General features: G+C 45.9%; 1 protein-coding gene across 1 annotated transcript in view; it reads left to right on the top strand.

Annotated features, from left to right (window-relative positions):
* The window catches only part of TMEM139 (transmembrane protein 139), a 29,902-nt gene that overhangs the window by 14,090 nt on the left and 9,812 nt on the right, over window positions 1-6,000 (top strand). The window lies entirely within an intron of this gene.

Below are 6,000 nucleotides of genomic sequence, written 5' to 3'. Positions count from 1 at the left end.
CAGCAGGGGTCCTGTGTTTCCCTTATTTTTTTTCTGCTTCCTATATATCTAAAGAAGGACTTTTTATTATCTTTGATTTCTGTTGCCAGTTTGTATTTCAGTTTCTGCCTTTGCTTTTCTAATCCACTCCCTACTGGTGCAGGCCATTCCTATGCACTCCTACTTGGGAGCAGTTCCTAGCTTCCATATCTTACAGGCTTCTCTTTTTGTTTCCAGGACCTCCTTATTGCGCCAGGGGGGGGTCTCTCAGCCCTTTTGCTACCTTTCTTATGAACAGGAATGGATCTCCTTTGTGTTCCAAGGATTGTATCCTTGAGGAATGACCACTCTTCTTGGACTCCCTTCCCTGTTTGGACCATGGTCCTGCGGGGCCTCATTCACCAATCTCCTAAGCTTGAAGAAGTCAGCTTTCCTAAAATCAAGGATTTCTACCCTACTTACTGATCTCCCTGCCTTACGATGGATGGTGAAAGTGATTGTCTTGTGGTCACTGTTGCCTAGGTTACCTACAATCCTCAGGTTACTTACTAGATTGTCCCCTTTGGCCAACACCAAATCCAGGAGTGCCTTTCCCCTAGTCAGCCTGTACACTTCTTGAGTCAAACAGAGCTCCTCGATGCAAGTGGGGAAGATATGTGACCACCTGGATCTAGCTGAGTGCTCTTCCCATGAGATGTCTGGGTAATTGAAGTCACCCATGACAACCATGTTCTGTGAGCGTGCAGCCTCTCCTAGTTCTCTGGTGACCAGATCAAGCTCCAGATCAAGCTCCTCCACTTGGTTTGGAGATCTGTAATATACTCCTACTGTCAAGTCCCCTTCACCATGCCTTCCCTGTATCTTAACATAGAGGGTCTCAAGTTGCCCTTCTTTTGTGCCTAGCTCAGCTTCCAGGGATGTGTACTGCTCCTTCACTTAGAGAGCCATACCTCCGCCCTTCTTCCCTACATGATCTCTCCTGTGTAAACTGTAGCTCTCTATACCTGTGGTCCTGTCATAGGTGCAGTCCCACCAGGTTTCCGTCATCCCAATAAGATATTGGCCTTGGCAAACTCGAGGTGGGCAGTGAGGGTGCACCAGTATCCCTTCAGCCAGCTGAAGGTGCACTCCATGAGGGCAGGGGTCCGGCCCAGGCACTGGTTGAAGTGGGCCTGGTGGAGGTCCAGCTGGCCAGTGTAGAGCTGCATGAACCAGGGGAGGAGTGGGTAGGCAGGGTCCCCGATGAGGAGGGGCAGGACCACCACTGCGCTTAGCTGGAGATTTGGCACTCCCAGTGTGAAACACCCACTCTGCACCAGGGCTGGCAGGGCAGAGTTGCAGAGTATGCAGGCATTGCGGGCACTGCCCACACAGCCAGCGTGCATGTTCATGAAGGCACTGTGGTGGTTGATGACAACTTGGAGCATGACTCAGTGGAAGACCTGCTGGCTGTAGTAGGGGCGGTTGCAATGGAGTGGGCAGCTGATGGGGATACGTATCCCATCCAGGACCCAGATGCACTGGAGGAAGCCCAGGGCATGGAACCCTGCCACCACCACCAGGGGGTTGTGCTTGTGGAGCACAGTGTGCCCCAGCATGTCCTGGAGCATGATCACACCTTCAGGACGGCCTCCCCAACATGTCTTGCCCATGCTGAAGTGGTGGTCGACATAGCAGAGCCTGGCAGACAGGGTCAGCTTGAGCAGAGCGATGGGCAGCCAGGAGTTTGTGGGGAGGGGTTGCCGCATGGTGGTGTCCTACCACTCCAGGTGTAGGCAGAGCTGTTCCTGGAGATCCTGAAAGGTGGCCTGGGTCATCTGGAACACTTCCAGCCACTGCTCATCATCCCAGGTGGTCTGGACGATGTGCAGCCACCAATCCTGGCTGGCTGGGCGGGCCAGAGGTGGCAGGGCTGGAGGCCCAGGAGAGCATGGATGGCCCGGGCAGTGGCGTCCAGGAGCACATTGTTGATATCCCCGCCAAGGTCCATCCAGCAGGACAGGGTCCAGGTGGTAGCTGCGAGGTGGCAGGGGGACTGGGACAGTGCAGTGAGGCCAGCCAGGCAGTTGCTGTGTGTGGGAGCTGGCAGCGCCCAGACTCCCCTGGGCCAGACAGAGGTCACTGTGGCAGGCAAGCAGAGCCAGCACCATGGCTACCATGAGCTAGCAGTTCCTGCCAGGGGTAGGGGCAAGAGCAGTCATGGTGTGGGGAGGCAGAGGCTATGGTAAAAGAGCAGTTGCACGCTGCTCCTGTGCTGTGCATGCTGCTGCTGCCTAGAAAAGCAGCAGCCCAGGGAGTGGAGCTGCCTTTATAGATGGCTGCCAGCTGCTCCCCCTGGTGGTGGCAGGGGCTCACTGCAGGGCTGCAGGAAGCTGGAGCAGTTTGCTGCTAAGATCAGCAAATCTGCCCTTGGTTTCCTGCACACATAGACACATGCCCAAGAGTGTTTACTCTTGAGTACTTTACTCAAGAGTAAACTGCTTCTGGAGCAAATGCGTGTGTAGACATGCCCACTGGGTAGGGGGTCCCACAAGTCCTGGTTCTGGAATTACTGCAGGCCACTGGCAACACAGAGGAAAATGTTTAGTGATTAGAGAGAGATTACTGATGTCACGGAATCTATGGCAAAGGCTAGTGTCACCTTCATAGTCAGCTATCCAAGTTCTGCCAGACATTGTGTTGATAAGGAATCTCTTTGCAAAGAGCAGGCTAACTAATATCCACCTGAACAAGAGATAGTTACAAGGTGAGAAGAAATAGAGAAAAGGTAGATGCTGCTCAGAGACTGGGAAAAAGACAAAACAATGGACAGAGAGAGAAAGCAAGAGAAAATGGAAAGAAAAAAGCCATAAATGCTAAAAAAAAAAAATGTGTTGCAATTGGGATAGTTTGATTACCCAAGGCATACCTGTACCATGCTTGTTGACCACATGCTGACGGTCCCAATAGCATGCATGCATAACTATGTCATTTGCTTGAGGTTTGATTCCTAAAACTATCCATCATGTAGCTATGATACCAGTGTCAATGTGGACAGAGATTGCACCCATGATGCTATGATGTTTGCAAAGTAGTCTTTCCACTGCTGCTGCATGTTGCACCACAGACTACTGAAATGATCTGCTTCTTCTTTTTGTATTCTATTAGTTGTGAATCTAGCTGGTTGCAAACTACTTATTCATACAAATTATGCTGTGCACACTGAGATGTTCAGTTATACCTACTTCCACAAGCAACTTTGTCTGCTTGAACAGGGTTCCTATGCTGAACAACTTTAATGAATTCATGCTCTCAATTAGCATTTCTAACTCTTATCATAGGCAATCTTTTGGCCAGCTGGCAGCTTGTTCCAAAGGTTGACATTTAGGCTCTGGTCCAGAACCAACTTAGATAAAACTCAGTTCATTATGAGGCTAAGCACCTGACCGGTTTTGATATAACCAGAGCCAGCAAGCTATGCTGTGAACACTGTAAATCCTTAAAGCACAATATACCAAACCAAGAATAATAAACTCAGTTGTGTATATAAAGCCTGCCCCTTTATGATGAACCTAACTGGGCTTTTGTCCAGGACCAAAATGCCTTGAGATGTGGTCTTGAGGGGATGGGTAAAGAATCCCCTCCACACCAGCTTGGAGGACAGGGACAACACAACCAGACTAGAAAATGCCTGGTATTTTGCCAGAATCATGGTATACTTTTGAGAGTGGTGTGAGAGAATCCAAGAAGACTGAAGGCTTGGCAATGTGCAAGGCAGTCAATCCAATTTGTCAAAAGGAGGAAGGGGGGAAATCAGGAGATGAAATGATCCTTTACTATATACTTATTTAGATAGAAGGCGGGGGAGAGAGAGAGAGAGAGAGAGAGTGAGAGAGTAAACTACACCAATAGGAATGATTTTGAAGGTTCAGGGGTTGGGACAGAAATTTCCAGAAACTATCATGCTGCTGTTACTCTGCATGAAAAGAAAAATGTATGTTACTTCACATGAAGTTAGATGTTTCATGTCTATTCTGTGCTTGTCTATTCCTTTACCTTCCATAGCCACCCCGGCACAAACTGCATGCGAAGCCTGTCCTTTCTCAGTTCCCCAGGTCTCAGCACTCCCATGGACTTCCTTATTTTACAGTGCAGTCCATGGTTTCCAGCCATGGTGATGTAACCAGCTTATTATGCACACTAACTGGCTGAAAGATATCACATGGACACATTCAATAGGGCAGACAAAGGGGGAAGTATTTCGTAAGTCACACACAAATGTAAAAAGGCAAACAATGATTGCAAGAAATTACACGTTAGCTAGTATGGTTACAATATTTATATTGCTTTTTACTGTAATATTTATATGCCTGTCAGCAGTTTCTATGTAAACATGCTCAATGTCTTTATTTGCAACTACATCTTTCTAGTGGATGTATGAAAATCAGTTCTAATCAAATTCAGATCAGCTATCCATGTAATTCCATTACTGAAATATATAACAGTTAATGATTAAACTGAAATGCAGGAACACAGGCAATGAGTAGCAAAGTAAAACAGCAATGTAGAAGAGAGAGCTATTAATTCTAGGCTTTATTTTATCTTAATTCACAATATCTATGCCCTGTTGTCTTTCATAGAACATATCTGCCAACACTGCTATTAAGATTCTGGGCAAGGTATCTTTCCTTCTACCCAATAATCTAAGACAGCATGAAAAACGAATTACAGGCAGTCCTCAGACTTAGGACACAATTGGTCAAAACGTTGTAACTCGGAACTGATTTTCCCATAGGAAACAATATTATAAATGGGGGATTGTTTCTGTGAACCAAGGCCCAATACCCTGTTTTCACCAAAAATAACCCAGAATGTTGTACTCAATTAATTTTAGATTAGTAATATAGCTACATGAATATATTTATATTGTAAATAGCAATCACATTGATTTGGAAGGTCTTCTTTGAGGAGACTTTGCTGGACATTTTGAAAGGCTCTTGGTTGGACTTTTTGAAGGGTTCTTGGCTGGAGTCTTCTCAGGAGTCTTGGCTGCAGGTTTTTCTGGAGTCTTGTCTGCTTTCTTAAAGAAAGTGTCCAAGGAAGTTTGGACAGATGTTCTCCAGGGAGATGGGTGATGCAGAGAACTTGTTCTCTGGCGTGGCTTGACGTCAGATCAAGTGTTGTAAAGCTGAAACTGATGTCAGAAAGTTGAAACAGGCTGTCAATTTATAAATGTAAGTGCAAAACGTTGCAACTCGAAACACTATAAGTCGAGGATCGCCTGTACATTTATACATACTCTGGTGTTTCAAGGGGTGTATGGGTCACATAACTCTGGTTACAGCTCTGCCATTGCCTTTAGTTTACTATAATGCATATTCCAAATGGGATCATCTTTGGACAGGACCGCATGGGCTGCTGCTTTGATTCAACGGGTTTAATCTTTCAGAGGAGTTTTTCATAGAATTTCATAAGGATCAGTAGTTTGTGCTGAGGTTTGTCTTGTGAAAGTCTGAATCTCTCCTGGCTAAACAGGATCAGTACCAGCAGGAGGACTAAGAATGAGTAATGATCAAGAGGGAGAGATGTGAGGAGAACAGAAAATTCCACTGATGTGATATAATGTCTATTTTAAAATACAGATCAACAGTATTAACCCCAATATTAGCCTCTGCATCAACTCTTCCAGCCCAGGTTCATGATCTCAATAATACCAATAATTAATCATATTGCCTCCTTCTGTAAAAGGAAAAGTAAAGATGGATGCTTTCTCCAGCAAACTGAATGCCAAGAACCAATGGTGTCATCCTTTGGCTTCTTGGGGTGTCTGCAGCTGACCTGCAAGTGTTAAATTGTATAACAATTTTTTTAACATAAAAGTCCTGTGTACTTTACTTACTATGCAGAAGGCAGATATGACATTTGTTACTGAACACTCACTGCACGTCCACATGCATCCCCATCTCATTTTTCCTTATTTTTAACTTTATTGACTAATTAATCCAACGTATCAAATGACCGAAGCTGGTAGAGAGCCAGGAT

This window comes from Alligator sinensis, unplaced genomic scaffold, assembly GCF_000455745.1.
Source record: "Alligator sinensis unplaced genomic scaffold, ASM45574v1 scaffold161_1, whole genome shotgun sequence".
Lineage (NCBI taxonomy): Eukaryota > Metazoa > Chordata > Crocodylia > Alligatoridae > Alligator > Alligator sinensis.
Note: the sequence above shows the minus strand (reverse complement) of the source record. Positions and strands in the feature narration are given on the sequence as shown.